The following is a 19,606-nucleotide window of genomic DNA, read 5'->3' as shown; positions in this document are numbered from 1 at the left end:
CCCGGATCTTTGGTGTGCTGAGGAGGTGCAGATTTGACCTTTGGTGAGATCGTGAGGCGAGGTGAACAGAGGACCGGTCCAAAAATAAAAAGGTAAGCACAGCCTGTTGTATTATAAATACCAAATGTGCATATTGGGCTTTCCAAATTAATCTGTTCACTGAGTCACATGTATTTTCACAGTAAATTTGTCGGTGTCTGGTTTTTGGCGCAAGATACTAACAACATAAGTTGAGGCTGAATTCCAGTGTGTTAAATAAACTGCTTCTACCGAGAAACTAATAAGACACTACGTTGAGCTAGTTGCAGTAAACTGCTTCTACCGAGAAACTAATAAGATACTACGTTGAGCTAGTTGCAGCCACTTTACCTTCCACATTTAATTTTGTCTAATACTGGCTTCTGTAGCAATAATACGTTAGAATTTCTTCTGAAGACGCGGCCATTAGTCCAGTACATTGAAGTCGAGGTTTGTTTATTTTGTTTATGGTGTCAGTGACGTCCTGGCTTTTGCCGGCTATGAAATAGAAGTTGATTTAAGGAAAAGCAGATGCTGGCTTCACGGTGCAGTTGAACGCTGGCAACGCGAGAGCGAAACACGTCCGTAGGTTTGGTTTATGATACGGCGTGTTCCGGTGGTGCGGCCGTGAAGTGCAGTAGTGGTTGGTGCTAGTTTTAGTACATTGGATAGAGGTTTTGACGGTGGTTTGTGGCGTCAGTCGAGTTTTAAGGGCTGCGGTCATAATACAAAGTAAAATTTTAAGTACATAGAGCAAAACCTGGTTTATGATGTCAGGTATAACTTCGGGGATGCAAGCATCACTTTTATGATGCGACTTTGCCCCGTTGTGGCGGTCATAAGCGCAGAGAAAGGGGTATTTTGGTCTATGGTGCAGTGTGCTTTAAGAAGATCTAACAGTTGAGCTCAGAAGTTTCTGTGTAATCTTCCACTGATGAGGAACGCTCTCTGTGTGTCTCACTGATGGTGTAACGCGCTGTGTGTGTAAGGCGCGCTCTGGCTATGTGTGAGGCGCGCGCTGAGTGTGTTTCTGTGTGTGAAGTGTGAACACAGTGACAGTGACGGTTGATGTGTTTGATTAGGAGGACATTAGAGCAAAGACACATTTTAGGATCAAAGGTTGATGCCTAGTGTACCTGTGGAACATTTTGCCTATGGAGTGGCGACCCTCCTGTTCGTGGACGCGCGGCCAGGACCGGCGGCGTCCGGATGCCGAGGTGGTGACTTGGGGAGGTGAGGGCCCCCGCATAGCTACGGAAATAACACTGGAACGGCCGTGTAATCACGGGTTCACATTTATTCCGGACTAGAACAAGACACATTTTGCGAACAAAGGTTGAGTCTAGATTAGTAAAGAAATATAAAAAGGTTGAATTCCTCGTTTCAGTGGTTGAAATTGTTGTGTGCCTGTCCCCTGACGAGTGTGAAATTAAAATAAAGAGGGAATTTGGAGCCACATAGAGATAGACGGGCATAATTGGGTGTATTACTCTGTGGTGTAATAAAAATAAAAAGGAGAGATAGTAAGAGGTGTGCAGTGGAGAATTATGGAGGAGTACAGAGAGGAATGTGTTGGGAGACTGGCGTACAGTTTACGCTGTCAAGGTAGGCGGGTTGCCTGCTTATCTGTTTAACATGTGATGAAAATGAAATTAAATAAATCTCTTAGTGTGTTAATACAGGAAGCTGCGGACCTGGACCAACTGCCCCCACAAGCACAGCGGCCGAAGCAAAATTATAGTAATGGGAACCACACCCAGCACGAATCAGCAGCTGTGAAAAAGACAGCAGCAAGGAGAGAATTAGAGGAGAAATTAAGAGAAGTTTTAACACATAAAATTGGGGCCAACGGACTTGTGGAGGTTGGGAAGGCGTCCGGAGCATCACAACAAAAAGGTGAAACAAAAACACACACAAGCAGAGAAATCTGAGAGAAAGGCTCCTTTTAAGGTAACGCCTAGTTTGAGAAAAGATAAAATTAACCTGCTTTTATACAAATGCACATACACGCAATGAAGAAACAGCTTACACTCATGAACACGTGAAGATTTTCCAGCAAGGTTAAAGAAAAATTAACATACTTAAATGATGAAGTCTATACATTACTGACAAAGAAATCCTCTGGGTTGCAGGACAACAATTTAACTAAAAAAAAAAAAAAAAAAAAAGGAACACTGGTCTAACCAACCAGGCAAGACACAACAAATTTAGTGGTTAAAAGATTCAAATTGTGACATGTTTTCTGTTGATTGATTAATAAAAGTGATTACTGAATGAAAGAAAGTTCCTTTTTTGGGCTTTTAAACATGATCTTAAGAATTTTAATATATACCGGTGTTGTCCTGTCAACTTGGTGGGTTAGGAGTTGATTATATCGGGAGACAAAAAAACAAAAAAAAGGGGGAGAGAAGGCTGACACAGGGCCTGGCCCCGTTGTCTCCCCTCTGAATAACACAGCCAACACAACATCATTTTCCTGTTCGTTTGTTTTTGTTTTTTGTTTGTTTTTGTTTTGTTTTGTTTTTGTTTTTTCTATACATATTTAATTACAGGCTGCTTTGCCGGCCCTGAAAGCCGAGGCTGACTGGACTCCTGCTCTCCCCCATACGTGACACTGACCAAATGCTGCAACAGCTGGACCCACAACAACGACCTGAGAATGTCAACAGACCTGCAGGAATGTGATCTCATGCAGCCGAGACGGAGAGCACTAAACCTAAGGCCCGTTTCACTACACGGGGGAAAATTCCCAGACTGCGTCAGCTGACAGAGCTGTGACGAGACGCCCGCCAAGCCCGAATGAAAAGTAAGGCCGAGCGAAAGAATGCTGACCTTGATGACTTTGCATTCACACTGTGCAGGACAGTGATGGACCAACACGGATGATCGGGTGGCGAAAAAGGGCGTGACCGAGACAAGAGGAGTAACTGAGGACAGAAGGCACCTCAGAATGGACAAAAACACAGAAGAAGATGCAGGTTTCACCTGCGGTGAACATCGACACTGGAGAAAGGACTGCCCCAATTGGGGTCAGAACCAGGACGGACAGAACTTTGGGCAGCAGCAGCAGCAATGGTCGCAAACGAACTGAAAAGGAGGAGGGCAGGACCCCAGGGCACGCTTCAGGCAGTGGTTTACCCAGAACACCAGAACAGGAAAGTGATGAACACACACACACACACACACACACACACACACACACACACACACACACACACACACACACACACACACGTCTCCAAACACACAGATTCAGAATGAAGTGAAATACACACATGAAGACGTGCACTCGTTGAGTGAGTGAGAAATGACACACACACACACACACACACACACACACACACACACACACACACACACACACACACACACACACGGGAATGCTGATTCACTGAGAAGTGATGCACACACATACACATGCACACGCTTGTGCAATGAAGAGTGATCCACACGCACACACACATACACGCTGATGCAATGAAGAATGCTTTGCTTATGCTGATATGCAAAATGCTGCACACAAACATCCCAGTGCATAATTTTTATGAGGAGCCAAATCAAATCAAATCAAATCAAATCACTTTTTATTGTCACATCACATGTGCAGGCACACTGGCACAGCACATGCGAGTGAAATTCTTGTGTGCGAGCCCCACAAGCAACAGAGATGTGCAAACACAACAACACAAACGAGCAAAATACAAGAATGGCCAACCTGAAACTAATAAATATATGTACAATATATAATAGTGTATGCATTTCTGGATGTGTATACTAAATGTTTTCCTACGTGTGTGTGTGTGTTCAGCAGTCTGATGGCCTGATGGAAGAAGCTGTCTCTCAGTCTGCTGGTACGGGACCGGATGCTGCAGAACCTCCTTCCTGATGGAAGTAGTCTGAACAGTTTATGGCTGGGGTGACTGGAGTCCTTGATGATCCTCCCCGCTTTCCTCAGGCAGCGCTTCCTGTAGATGTCTTGGAGGGAGGGAAGCTCACCTCCAATTATCCGTTCAGAGCACCGCACTACTCGCTGGAGAGCTTTGCAGTTGTAGGCGGTGCTGTTGCCATACCAGGTGGTGATGCATCCAGTGAGGATGCTCTCAATGGCACAGTGATAGAAGGTCCTGAGGATGCGGGGGCTCATGCCGAATCTTTTCAGTCTCCTGAGAAAGAAGAGGCGCTGCTGCGCCTTCTTCACTGTTTTGTTTGTGTGTACTGACCACGTAAGATCCTCAGCCAGATGTACTCCAAGGAACCGGAAGCTGCTCACTCTCTCCACAGCAGCGCCGTTGATGGTGATGGGGGTGTGTACTTCTCTGCACCTCCGGAAGTCCACTATCAACTCCTTTGTCTTTGCGACGTTGAGGGTGAGATGGTTGTCTTGACACCAGTGGGTCAGGGCGCTGACCTCCTCCCTGTAAGCCGTCTCATCACCGTTGGTGATAAGACCCACCACTGTAGTGTCGTCCGCAAACTTCACAATGATGTTGGAGCTGTTAGTGGCTGTGCAGTCGTAGGTGTAGAGTGAGTACAGGAGAGGGCTCAGTACACACCCCTGTGGAGCACCAGTGTTCAGTGTGATGGGGGATGAGGTGATGCTGCCCAGTCTGACCACCTGGCGTCTGTCAGACAGGAAGCTAAGGATCCAGCTGCAGAGGGAGCTGCTCAGTCCTAGATCCTGCAGTTTCCTGTCCAGCTTCGAGGGAACGATGGTATTGAATGCTGAGCTGTAATCTACAAACAGCATCCTCACATACGTGTCTCTCTTCTCCAGGTGTGACAGGGCAGTGTGTAGTGTCAGGGCTATGGCATCATCAGTGGACCTGTTGTGGCAGTATGCGAACTGTAGAGGGTCCAGTGAGTCGGGTAGTGCAGAGCAGATGAAGTCCCTGACCAGCTTCTCGAAGCATTTGCTTACGATGGGGGTCAGGGCTACAGGTCGCCAGTCGTTCAATGAGGAGATGGTGGAGGATTTGGGTACAGGGACGATGGTGGCCATTTTGAAGCAGGCTGGGACTACAGACAGAGAGAGGGAAAGGTTGAAGATGTGCGTGAACACTCCAGCCAGCTGAGCCGCGCATGACCTGAGGACGCGGCCGGGAATCCCGTCCGGACCAGTAGCTTTGCGTGCGTTCACCTTCCTGAAGCACCTCCGCACATCCTCCTCAGACACAGTGTGCGCACTGACGTCATCCGCGGTGCGCACACTGTCCGGTCTCATGGTGTTCGCTGTGTCGAATCTAGCGTAGAATACGTTTAGATCCTCACACAGAGAGGCCGTGGTCTGCGGTGTGCTGGTTTTCCCTCTAAAGTCTGTGATCGTGTTTAGTCCCTGCCACATACTCCGAGGGTTGTCAAACTGTTGTCAAACTGTTGTTCCACCCTGTCCCTGCCATTGATTACCATTAAATACTTAGAATGTGTTATATGTCACCCAGAGGGCATTTATGTAGATTTTAGGAATAAGGTCTAAAAAAAGTTTGGTTATGAAAACAATGTCTGTGCGTGAGGTCTGTTTATGGCTCAAGGCCTTGACTGAGTTCTTTGCTGTGCTTCACACAGCCCTGATGAGGAACAGTGGCACAGAGTGAAAATGATGAATTAATAGTGTAAGTTTTAGGTCGGAGTACGGCATTTTCTGTGATTGAGTTTTAATTCAAGGAGGAACAAAAGGTGTTACGGCACCTGAGGTTCTCATTCCCACACAATATTGTCCCGGCAGGAAGCAAAATGTTCCTGTGAATTTCTGGTTGATTGTTTGGTTTTGTTTAGCGCTAGCTTGATTTTATCAGTGAGCTTTGGCTTGTGTTCTTTCTCATAAGCGAGAGAGGGATAGTTTTATGCTTGGACATGTCTGCAACGGGCCCTAGTTTGTGTTATTTTAGTAGTATTTTGTTGGTTATGTCTGTTTTCGTTTTTGTTACAGTGCACTGGAGAAAAAACATCTGAGAGGTGTGATCCACCGGTGGTGATATGTTGATATTTTGTGAGTTCATGATTTAACAATCAGCTCTTTAAACAAGGCCTGAAAGATTGAAATTTAAAGCTCTATAAAATATTATTACTGTAAACAGTTGCAAAGTGTGCTTCTCCATGATTGTAATTGGCTTGGGAGAAATTCACTTATAGGGAACACTGATCTAAAAGGATTGCACCGAGTCAATCCGGCCCAAAAAACAACAAGGAATTGTTTTCCTTTAAAATGATGACGTCATCTTGCTGGTGATGGAGGCTCGAATAGGTTGCGCGGGAGACTCCATTATCAGCAACATCTGGTATGAATGTGTATGGAGGTATGCATGTGAATGGACTGTGATGGACTGACGACTAAAAGTTTTGACTGACTTGATACTGAGACAATGACTGCACCAACTTTAGGATTAGTAAATGCCAATAAACAATTCATAAACAATTCACCCAGCCGACAAGAGAAGGGTGGATGCTTCGCTTTGTTTTGTTTTGTTTTTTCAGGAGCAGGGGGATAAGAGAGACTGGAGGAGGAGACTCTAGCTTCACATAAGTATGAACTGCAGACTTAACACTGTGGTTGCTGATTTTGAGTTACTGATGTTTGCATTAAGAAAACTGTGCTATATTAGCTGTGTTTTGAGTAAGGTATCATGTTATATTATTGGGAATGCCAAATGCTACAGTGGAGAAGACTTTTGATACCACTCATGACTGGAATATGTTATTATTAACCATAGCAGGCCACTGTAAAAAGTCAATTAAATTTTATAGAGGAAAATCGCCAAAACCTTAACAATACCTATGAATGACTGGCCACATTCAGAATAGAGATATGCAATAATAAACATTGGTCCACGTGATTTAGGTTCTCACTTGAAATAGTAAGTTATTAAATGTAGAATATAATCGACAGGGACATTTGATAGGATGTGGTACTGCAAAAGAACAAGAGCAAAGTAAATAAAGAAAATATTGTGTTTAGTTTGGATAAATTCAAATTAAAATGTACCATTACACTCAGAGGATCAATATGAAATAAAACATATGCAAAATTTGTAGGAAGTACATGACTGATAACTGTTCTGTCCTGAGCGTTTGTTTCTAGAGCACCCACTTGACCACACCAACAGTTTCTCGCCACCGAGGAGGGGTACTTGCAAAAAGAATAAAATAAAAATCTGAGTTTAACAAAACATTTTAAATGTAAATATCAAGCTTACCTTTCTTTTTCCATGAAATGTGCTTGTGGGCACGCCAGCCATTTTGAAAAGGTGGGCAAAACAATTGGCAAGGCCACACCCCCACACATGTGATATAATTTTAAAGGTACTGTTGCCCTCTCTAAGAAACATCAGGAATTAGAGGAGTGGCAAGTAGAGTATGCGAGCTACAAGCAAAAACTAAAATGTGTACTACAGTGTGCAAAAATGAAATACTGGGTCATCAGGGGGTCATGAGGGACATTTATAAAACTAAAAGTCCCACTAACCTTAAAGTGCACTTGAAAAGCCCACACAAGAAGGTTAACCTAGCTTACCTAGAAGACCTCATCAGGGGGCGCACACTCCCCCTCCTTGAAGAGCTCACCCACTCAACCCGCATCCCCAGAAAACAGCTAACCCCAGATAAGGCAGCGTGATGTATCCCGAGACAACAGGACTGGGACATCTAAATAAAGGTGTGAAACAATCGCCTTCAAAAGGTTATCAATTCACTTCAACCAAAATTAGGACCACACGGTGCGGCAAGAGTTAATAGTTATTAGTCTCAACACCCAAGGATAACCAGAAGAGCATGACTGATATGATGGAACTGGGATTTTGTTACACTTAATTCTTGCAAAACACAAATAAAACTAAATTGAAACTAAGGATTTTCAGAAAATAAAAACTACACTAAACTAGCAAAGAATTGGTAAAAACTAATTACAACTGGTAAAAATTGAAAATCTGGAGTCGAAACTAAATAAAAATAACAACTAATGGAAATGGCGAAAAGTTTAAAACCCTGGTGCAGAGATTGGCAAATCTGACCAGGAAACGTTATAAAATGGATTGTCAGGATAGTCAGCGTTAAAGCCACTTTTGACAGTCCATACTAGGATGGCATTGGACATCTTCGGGGCGGAAGAGGGTTGGTGTGACCAAGGTGTGGTTTGGCTTGTTGTATGTACATTTCAAAATGTTACAGCTCTGGATGGACCAGTTACCAGATATGATGTCACTAACCTTCTCTTTTAAGTGTCTAGCTCCAATGAATTGACACATGGGAGTGTGTCAAAAAGGGGGAGTTGAGTCCGAACATCAAACAATGGTGTTATGAACATTTTATGACTTTATTTGTGTGTTTAATAATTTAGCTATGGTAAAACTTAAGCTTATAATGTGGTAGACTTAGAAATGGTTCATTAATTTTTGATTTCTTTTACACACACATAGATTATGATTAGAATAGGTTCTGAACATAATATTTTAAACCAAATTTGAATCATTAGAAGAACAATGGATAACAATATTAGATTATCAAGGCTAGGGAGAGAGGTGTTTTGGTTTTCTGTCTCTTGCAGAGAAAGGAACAGACACCAGACGGGGACCCGGAGATGTGAGGACCCTTCACAGCAGGGACAGATGTAGGGACTGCCGAGACAGCAACTGGGGTCAAGTGTCATTACGTTTGGGCTCCTGGAGAAGATGGATCCCACAAACACAGCAATAACCATGAAGGGGTTGGCGAAAACCAGGAACACCAGACCAACGAGGTTCAAGAGGCTCTTGGCAAAAAGGGGGACACGCCGGTGACCCCAAAACACACAGATCTTTGTTTGAAATCGGGGCAGAATAATCCCCAGAACTGTGCAATGACTAAAGGGTGGTCTAACCCCGGAGGTCGAAGAAAGAAGCTGAGAATCACCCAACTGGAAGACACTGGTAGCTGCAGCAATAAAAATAAAGGTTAAAAGCTCCTTAGACAGAGGTTCTAGTCTAAGTACATTTGAAAGGTATAAGGGGGCATTAAAATGGGAGTGGAAAACTGGAGCACCAAAATAAAGCTGTGGGAGAATTGGGGAGTGATGGGAGAGTCATCTGTAACTGCTGTTATGGTTGTAAATCTAACTTTGCTTGCATCTGAACTGCGTGAACACAGAGGTCATCCCACATATGGTCCACCCGTTAAAGGGGGACAGAGGGCCTCAGGATCAAGAAAACTTGGACCTTGCGACCCGGGAGTGCATGTTGTAAGTGATCTCTTTCAGAGATCAAAAGGGGGAATTATTAGATTATTCTGTTATTATATGTTACCTTATATATGTAATCAAAGTAGTTGAATTAGAATACTGCTGTAGATCACATTATACCCTTTAATATAGAGTGTGTGAGCTGTATGTAGTTTAGTTCTCATTATACTTTTGAGTTAACAGAACATATTCACATATTAGTTCATTAGATAAATGTGCATCACTCTGTATCCTTGATCTGCTGGGAATGTGTTACACTGTTTTCTTGACATGCTTAATTGTTGAATCATGAAGAGAAGAGTGTCAGCAGGAGACTCTGTGTCTAAGACAGGGGAGATAGATAGACCACATTCCACACCCCCACCTTACAGAAAGCAGAGAAACAACTGCCGAGGTCATAACTTAGGCGCTGTAACAGAGAAAAAATGTGATGTTTTGGCTTTTACGACTAGCTGGGGGCCACTAGAGACTATAAAAAGCTGAGCAACCCGTCACCATTTTGAGACATGTGCCTGACCCTCTGGTAGCATCTCTCCCGTCCGGACGTTGTAATGCTCTGACTGTTGAATTGTATGGAAATAAATGATTGTTGATTGAGCATTTATACACCGAGTATTGTCCCTCCTTCAGCCCAAAGATTCAAAGAATTGGGAAAATTCAACACACCACAATGGTCCCTTTATTTCTCAGTTGATGCTTGCATGGACTTTTTATCCCAGTTTTGCTAAATATACTAAACTCTCTCTGATCATGTGTTGTATGACTGCTTATAAATTGGTGACCGAAGGGAACAGTTACTGGTTTTATTCGCTCAGTCACTGAAGTAAACTCATTCATAATGTGATGCATTCATAGACTACACATAAAGGCTTTCATTTGTAATCTGAGCAGAACTTACACTATAAATCTTTCTGAAATATATTTGGGCTGTCTTGGATCAGTATGTTTAAGAGCTAAGATCTGCCTGAAGATTTTCACTGATTTTTAAGTCAGGGGAGAGTGAGGGAGCTCCGTGAGAGCTTCCCCTTCAGTGTGTTTCCTAAGGCTCAGGGTGGATCTGGAAAAAGGGTGACAAAAATTCATTTTCCCAAGGGGCCATGTGAGAAACTGGGACTGTTGTTGAGGGCAGCATCAATCATTCTATCCACCATCTTCTGCTTATACAATTCTGGGTTGTTGGGCGAGAGGCGGGGTACACCGCAGACAGGTCGTCAGCCGGTCACAGGGCTAAAACAGGGAGACGGACGACCGTTCACACTCACACCTGCTCTGGTGGATAACCTCACCTTTCCTTTGACAGTCTGCATGTAGGAATTGCTGATATTTACTAAACTGATTCTCTCAGAAATGTTTCCTGTGCCAGCGGCTGCCCCATAAATCTGAAAGCAGGCGTTTTCTTTTGCTCAAACACACATTTGGTCACGTGACTCATTTCCACAGGGTTTACTGAAGCACTGTTTGCAAAGGTGAGACTCTGACCTTTGTGAAAAAGTCTCCAGTGAGGTTTGCAGTGCAATGATGCATTGATGCAGCTCCTTTGGATTCACATGCTTTTCTTAATAACGGAGCAAACTCTCGTGTCTCATGACGGTCGCCGCATGTGGCTGATCTTCTGTCTACACCTTCACCTCACTCGTTTAGCATCCATAACTTTCATGTGGACCAATAATGCATCACTTACTATACAACAATGCTGCAAATGTGTCTTTGTGTCTTTGTGTTTCTAAGAGAATATCAAGCAGAACATACTTTTTCATTCTATTTTGTAATTAGGAAGTCTATCCATTTTTCATATATGTTAATGGGGCATTTCTTTATCCACGCAGCTTCATGGTAAATGGTAAATGGCCTGTATTTATATAGCGCTTTACTAGTCCCTAAGGACCCCAAAGCGCTTTACATATCCAGTCATCCACCCATTCATCTTCATTCTAACTGCGTGCAAACTCAGCTGACTGATGGAGGCTGCGAGATGAGGCATTGTACTATGAGAACGCACCAGAAGAATAGGTTAGAGAGAGTTAAATGTCAGACTGTAACTGATCTCATGTATAAAACCCACCTGACTGACTGATGATCCATATATTTATATAAAAGGTTAATAGATTTGTGCATGTAATGTCGTATCATCATTAAAGCAATATTAACTTAAAGCAGAGAGTACCAGCTACACACCATATTTAGCCTTTTCTTGCAGCCTTTCTTCATTTATCCCCTTTCTGTGGGATGTGTTTATATCACGTGTTAATGGGTCAGTATTATAAGCGATAAGAGACCTGATGTGTGCTGTAGGTGTCAGAGGGGCTCTCCCCGTCACAGCTGAAAGTCAGGCAGCCTGTTTCATGCAGTTAATGCAGTAAACCCTGAGAGGGCAGTGTTTACCCACGGAGTCAGCTGTTTCTGTGGCCTCACCCACACAGAGATAGACGCTTCACATTTACATCCCTAAGATCTTTCTCTTCTGCAGATGCACCACAAATCCAGAGCAGAGGGCCTATTTTGCATTAAATGTTAAACAATAAAATATTTAAATATCTGCTGGGAAATGGGAATGTGGACGGCAAAGGAAGACAGACAATACTTCCTTCCATTTAAAGAACTTATTGCACGGACTGTGAGGTGATTTCTGCATAACCTTTGTACTTAAGAGTGGGATTCAGACAATGCAGTGTGTTTTATCGCAGTAAGGCCAGTACAGTGACTTCCTTTGCTGGATGCTGTGTATCATCATAACAAGAACTCTATTAACTTACCCTTTTCATTTAGAGAGGATTTTCATTATTCAGGCCATTACAGTTTTCATTATGGCTCTCTGTATTTCCCCAAATGGCTGCAGTAGGCTCCAGAGAAAGGAAACTGATTACCGCTAATGTTCACATCAGATATTCATCGAACGGGACCTGTTGTAACTATGTTTGGGCCTGCTTCATTATCCAGCAGTAACAGTTCGGGTTGTGACATCACACCAGCAGACAGGTCAAAGTCACAAAAAGCACAAAGAGACGAGAAACGTAGGCTTGTTGTCTCGACCACAGCTCTGTTACTCCTTTGCCTCTGAGTGGCCAAGCTGCTTCAGCCTCTGTTTACCTTTAAGCATAATCCATACACATGCATGCACACTCCCCTGCAATGTGAGCCCAGAAGTCTCTCATCTGTTCGTGCTTAACTCTTGACTCTGCTTCACTGATTGAGGCCAGAATTGTTCTGGAAATTGAGTAATTGAAGATTAGTAGATAACAGGAAAATCACTCATCCCTCAGAGTAATATGATCACACCACTGTCCCCTCCTTGCTCTCCCCTCTCTTTCTTTTTCCTGAAGACATACCTTTCAAGATCAAAGCAATAAATTGGCAATCTGAAGAAATTTTTCATGGATGCGAGAGCAGAACCTGAAAATATTTATATAGATTTCATCTTCAGCCGCCTGTTTTTTTGTCAGAGTAAATAGAAATGCCTACTCGGGCATTCATTTGGCCACAAGTGGGCATAAAATAAAACCAATAAATCGTACAAAAACCAATCCAGTGCCCAGTATTGTATATACAGTGCGATGTCGTATTGTAGCATACACATTTGAATCAAGTATTCATTGAAATTACTCCATGAAACCCACAAAAAAATCTGTAATTTTGATAAGTTAATAACCATAAATGCTTTAAGATGTTCGGTCTCTGTTGGCGTTTTACTCACAGCATTTGGTTGAATGATTAATTGTTTCAACAAGATATCCATCACCATCAAAACACTCATGCAATAATCTGCTGTGGAGTGTAAGGAGCAGTACAGCTATTCTGTAATGAAATTCATTTCCTCTCTTCGTGTTTTCAATTCATCCACAACTCTCAGGTGTGCTGGGAGTGGATCACAACACAAGGATTTCTTACCTCCTGTTTCACCTTCTGCTCTTCACTGTCAACAGGGCTGAAATGGTAGAAATTATCCATCCATCCATTAATAGCTGACCAGCCCTGCTGGGTTTCATTTGCACCATTGAATCTTCCTGAGTCTCATTGAACCACGGAATCTTATTCCCAACATCCTGCAACAAATTTCCGGAGACCTGAAACTAAAGGTATCAGTAACATGCAACACGGCGACAAATCATCTGCAGGGTGAAAGTTGATCTGGACCTTACTACAGTCTTCCCAATAGCACATTAATAAAGCATAACCAAGCCAAAGATAATGCGTCAGAGTGTGAACTTGTCATGGTTAAAGTAATAAAGAGACAGTAAGTTGACCTTGAAGAAGATTTCTGTGAGTACCATATTTATTATTACCTAGGGTTGCCAACTCCCTGAAAAATAAATAAGGGACACCTCGTGGCCAGGGCCGGGCGACCCAATTGTCTTCACCCTTCCCAGTGTGGTGAATTTTCTAGCTCTTTTTTTGTGTGTGAAATTATTTTTTTAACCATTTGACTTGAATTTGATTTAAATAGATGTGTATTCTTTGTGATATGAACACATGTGAAACAAATGATCATTTAGCCATTTATTTTTAGCTCATGTTAGATTCTAATATTATTTTATGCCATGTTATACCCCGAATTAAAGATTGTGAATTATTATGTAGTTTTAGTTTGCATTATTCTCCTGAATTAGAAGAAGCTGATAACTATTACATTAGTTAAACTGATTTGCATTACATTAAATTGCTGACTTGTTGTGAATGAATGATATTGTTTTATGATGCATTATATTGCTGAGTTATAAGAAATACTGTTCGCAGAAGGTTATTGTCTAATTTGTCTGAGTAGAAGAGAACAGAGTGTGCTGGAGTTTTCTGCCCCATTTCAGCAGGAGCAGATAAACAGGGAGCCAAGGTCGTAGCTCAGGCGCTGTGTGAGAGAGAGCATGTGAATGTTTAGGCTTTTTATGATAAGGTGGAGGCACCAGAGGCTATAAAAGTTTGAGCAATGCTCCACCATTTTGAGATTTTGAGGCTGTCTGCATCAGTGTCCATCTCCCACGCGTGTGTTCATTAAAATCATCGTTTGACTCAACCCGGCCGGACCAGTGTTGTTATTGTGGTTTTTTCTCTTGTCTCCATCCCCAATATTTTGAACCTTAACAGCTTGGGGGCTCGTCCTGTGGTATTGGGGTGGAATTTAAAAGTTTGGACGGTCCGAGGTTGTCGAACGGACAGGCACGAGCCAGTGGTCTGATGTGAGTGGACAAAAGCCGGCTTATCTAAAGGTAAGGCACTACCTGTTGAATTATTTCCAAAGTGTGCCAAATTGGATATGACTAAATTAAAGTCTACTCACTGAAATTACTGGTAGAGTGTCTGTTTTGATTTTGATGAGAATCACCGTGTGTTATGCAGTTAAAGTTGCTTAAGAATGTTTAATGAAGTTGAAGAAATATGAAACTGTTCTGGAGGTAACAGATATAATGTTGGGTTTGAGTCCCTGGATATTGAGCTGAAGGCTCAGGTAGTTTGGTAGGGAAATTAGGACAGAAACTGTTCTGGAGGAAACAGAGACTGGTTAATAGTTTTACAAATTAGGTCAGAAACTGTTCTGGACGTAACAGATACTGTTTAATTGGCATGGTAAAATTTGTCAAAAATCGGTTAGGTGAAAATTATTATAGGACGGCACTGGAAGATGCTAAGAAGCACATAGCCCGGGGGTTATGCCCCCTCCTGGTCGTGGACGCGCGGCTTTGACCTGTCGGCGAACAGGGTTAGTTCAGTTTGGCTTATCTGTGGGGTACAGGGCATCCTGAAATAAGCTAGGAGTTACCGAGTCTCCTCATCGTTTAAAACGGTGTCATGTGCTTGTTTGGACAAAGTTAAATTGAGTTAGGGACTTTAGAAATCAGGCCATAGGCTGTTCTGGAGGAAACAGATACTGGTTAATTGATTACAAAAAAGTTAACTTTCTTCGGTTGGACCCGTTATGATAAATTTGTCGAAATTGTTTAGGTTCTTTAGAAATCAGGCCATAGGCTGTTCTGGAGGAAACAGATACTGGTTAATTGATTACAAAAAAGTGAAGCTTTCTTCGGTTGGACCCGTTAACTTAAATTTGTCGAAATTTGTTAGGTGCTGAATCTGTCAGGCCTGTCAGTGATTGTAAATATAAGACGTCTTTGTAATATAAAATAAAAGAGTTTTGTCTGAGCTTTGTGTGACCCTGTGTGTGACGACAGCGCACTGCAGCGCTGCGAGCTATTTTTAGACGGTGTGTGAACATGCAAATGAGCGGTGACGCGCACAGAGGACTTTTGTTGCTGTTTAGCGTGTTTTTGAGTTTTATAATTTTGATTTGCAAACAATGATACATGCCTGTAAGTAAAACGCTGATTTTGCTGATTATGATACTACAAATAAGGTGTTGAATGACTAGGGTGTGAATGATGTTGGGTTTTAAAGCGGAAACTCAGAGAGGAGTGTGTTGGGAGACTGGCATGTAGTCTGCAGTGCAAAGGTGGGCGTCTTGCCTGCTGGTCTATTTAACAGTGATGAAAATGATATTAAATAAATCTCTCAGTGTGTTGATACAGGTGGCTACGGGGCTGGACCAACTGCCCCCACAAGCACAGCGGCCGAAGCAAATTATAGTAATGGAAACCAAATTCAGCAAGAATCAGCAGCTGTGGAAAAGACAGCAGCTAGCAGAGAATTAAAGGAGAAGTTAAGAGAAGTTTTTACACATAAAATTGCGGCCAACAGACTTGTGGAGGTTGGGAAGGCGCCTGGAGCATCACAACAAGAAGGTGAAACAAAAACACACACAAGCAGAGAAATGTGAGAGAGAGGCACATGTTAGAGAAATGCCTCGTTTGAGAAAAAACGTTAAATTAGCCCATGTACAAACGCACATACACGCAATGAAGAAACAGCTTACACCCATGAACACGTGAAGATTTTCCAGCAAGTAAAGCAGTGAAACTTAACATACACCCGCCGTTAAATAATAAAGTTTATCCACTACTAACAAATAAACCCTCTGGGTTGCAGGACAACAACTTAACTTCAAAAAAAAAAAAAAAAAAAAAAAAATCACAACCAGTGATAACGCGACAAATTTAGTGGTTAATAAAAGTCAAATTGTGACATGTTTTCTGTTGATTGATTAATACAAGTGATTGCTAAATGAAAGCAAATTCCAATTTTTGTGCTTTTAAACATGATCTTAAGAATTTTAACATGTACCTGTGTTGTCCTGTCAGCTTAGTGGGCCATGAGTGGATTATATGGAGAGAAAAAACAAAAAAAAGGGGGAGAGAAGGCTGACACAGGGCCTGGTCCCGTTGTTTCTCCCCCTCTGAATAATGCAGCCAATACAACATCATTTTCCTGTTCATTTGTTTTTGTTTTGTTTTGTTTTGTTTTTTCTCTTTATGCTTGATTACAGGCTGCTTTGTCGGCCCGGAAAAGCCGAGGCTGACCCTGGACTCCTGCTCTCCCCTCTACCATCTTTGATGTGACCCTGACCAAATGCTAAAGCAGCTGAACCCGCAACAACAACTTGAAAATGTCAACAGTGCTGCAGGAAAATGATCTCATGCAGCAGAGACGGAGAGCGGTAATCCAAGGCCCGTTTCACTACACGGGGAGATTTCTGTCAGCGTCTTTTCTTTCTGAGAAGACTGAGAAAGGCCCGGCTCCCACCACCGATTCTGACCACCTTATATAAAGGAACTATTGAGAGCATCCTGAGCAGCTATATCACTGTCAGGTTCGGGAACAGCACCATGCCGGACAGACAAGCTCTACAGAGGGTTGTGCAATCAGCTGAGCGCACCATCCGCTCCGAGCACCCTGACCTGCACGCAATCTACAGCAGGCGGTGCTGGACCAAGACCAGGAAGATCGTGAAGGACCTCAGCCATCCCAACAACAGACTGTTCTCTCTGTTGCTGTGTACGTGACAAATAAACATCTGGATTTGGAAAACGAGGCACTCGCAAAGCCACCAGCATTGTGCCTGATTGGACACACCCCTCTCACACACTCTTTACATTCTTGCCATATGGAAAAAGACAGCTTCAGCTGACAGAGCTGTGACGAGACGCCCATTAAGCCCAGATGAAAAGTGAGGCCGAGCAAAACCATGCTGACCTTAACAACTCTGCATTAAAACTGTGCAGGACAGTGACGGACCAACAATGACCATCGGACAGCAAAAAGGGCGTGCCAGAAACAGGAGGAGTAACTGAGGTCAGGAGGCACCTCAGAATGGACAAAACACCAGGAGAAAATAAGCTGAAGGCACAGGTGTCGGGGCTCGGCCAGGAGCTGACCTCTGAGAAGAGCCGAACAGCAGAGCCGCAAAAGGACGTGGAGCAAAGCAAGGAAAACATCGATGTACTTCAATCTGAAGTGGACGGAAAAGATTGTGAGGTTTCTGCCCCTCAGTAAGAGCTCAAGGCATCAGAGCAGAAAACTGAGCATGGCTCAGGAGGAGCTGGCTGATTATCGAACCCATCAGACTTGGAGTCCCAGACACACGACTTGAAATCAGCCTCAGGACCTCAGCAAGGAGATGAGAACAAAGCAGAACGAGAAGCAGTGACAGCAGCTGAACTTTGACCTGAACAAAATCTTGACTTGGCTGGGAGAAACAGGAAGAGCTGGAGCAGCAGCGTAGACTGGAGCTTGACACTGACATCCAGACGATTGAGCTGCAGAATAAAACCCTGAAGGAGCTACAGAAGCAAAAGGGTCAAGCTAAGGAGGAGTGGAATAAGGAGAAGATGCAGGATACTGGAGAAAAGCACTGCCTCAATTGGGGCCAGAACCAGTATGGACAGAACTTTGAGCAGCAGCACCAACGGATGCAAACGGACTGAAAAGGAGGAGGGCAGGACCCCAGGGCACGCTTCAGGCCGTGGTTTACCCAGAACACCAGAACAGGAAAGTGATGAACACAGACACCCACACAAACACACACATCTACATGCACTGACTCAGAATGAAGAGAAACACATACGAACATATGCACTCGTTGATTGAGTGAGAAATGACACACACACCTGCAAAAAATCAATATGCTAATTCAATTCACTGAGAAGTGATCCACACACACACACACATCTACAAGCTTGTGCAATAAAGAGTGATACACACACACACGCTGATGCAATGAAGAATGCTTTACTAACAAATGCTGCACACAAACATCCGAATATGGAGTCGGTGACAACAATAAGAAGCCATTGATTGTTTATTGGTTAAATGCATTTCATGCCACACAGAGGGCATCTGTGTAGATTTAGGGGACAAGGTTTAAAGTAGTTTGGTTGTGAAAACAATGTCTGTGCGTGATGTCTGTTTATGGCTTGAGGCCTCCACTGAATTGTGTACTGTGCTTCACACAGCCTGATAAGGAGCAGTGGTACAGAGTGAAAATGATGAGTGAATGATGTGAGTTTTATTTCGGAGAGAATATCAAAAGGTTGTGTTGATTTGACTCAGTTGTTTAAGTTTCCGCCAAAGCAAAACATTTGTGTGTAACCAGTGTCTACTATTGAATCAAGTCAATCCAACATGTCTTTGTCAGTGGAAAAAAAAGGAGTTACGGTGCCTGTAGGCCTACACAATATAGTGTGTGAAGTTTTGGTTGATTTTTGGGTTTTGTTTGACACTAGGTTGATTCTATCAGTGAGGTTTGGATTGTTCTCTTTCTCTAAGAGAGAGAAAGATGGTTTGAACTTTGGACATGTTTGCAATGGGCCCCAGTATCTGTTATTATATGAGTGTTTTATTGTTTACGTTTGTTTTTGCTTTTGTTACAGTGCACTGAGATAAGAACATCTGAGAGGTGTGATCCACCGGTGGTGATATTTTGGTATTTTGTGAGTTCCTGATTTAACAAATCAGCTCTTTAATCCAGGCCTGAGAGATTGAACTTTAAAGCGCTATAAAATATTCTTATTGAAAACAGTCGCAAAGTATTTTTTCTCCATGATTATAATGAGCTTGGGAGAAAATTCACTTATATGGGACACTGATCCTGAAGCCTAAAAGGATTGCAGCGAGTCAATCCAGTCCAAAGAAGGAAAAACAAACAAGGAGCTGTTTCCTTTAAAATGATGACGTCATCTTGCTGGTGATGGAGCCTCGAATAGGCTGCGCGTGAGACTCCATTATCAGCAACTTCTGGTATGAATGTGTGTGGATGTATGCATATGACTGACGACTAAAAGTTTAACTGACTTGATACTGAGACAAAAACGGTGCTGACTTTAGGATTATTGAATGTCCACAGACAATTCACCCAGCCTGTAAAAGAAGGGTGGATGTTTTGTTTTGCTTTGTTTTGTCTGCAAGAACAGAAGAATGACAGAGACTAAAGAGCTGTAGCTTCACAGCAGTGTGAACTGCAGACTGAACCCTTTGGTTGCTAATTTTGAGTTACTGATGTTTGCA

Source organism: Diplotaxodon limnothrissa, linkage group LG23 (assembly GCF_057381915.1).
Source record: "Diplotaxodon limnothrissa isolate DT_005_m linkage group LG23, D_limnothrissa_male_GT1.1, whole genome shotgun sequence".
Classification (NCBI taxonomy): domain Eukaryota; kingdom Metazoa; phylum Chordata; class Actinopteri; order Cichliformes; family Cichlidae; genus Diplotaxodon; species Diplotaxodon limnothrissa.
This window is presented reverse-complemented; position numbering follows the sequence as displayed.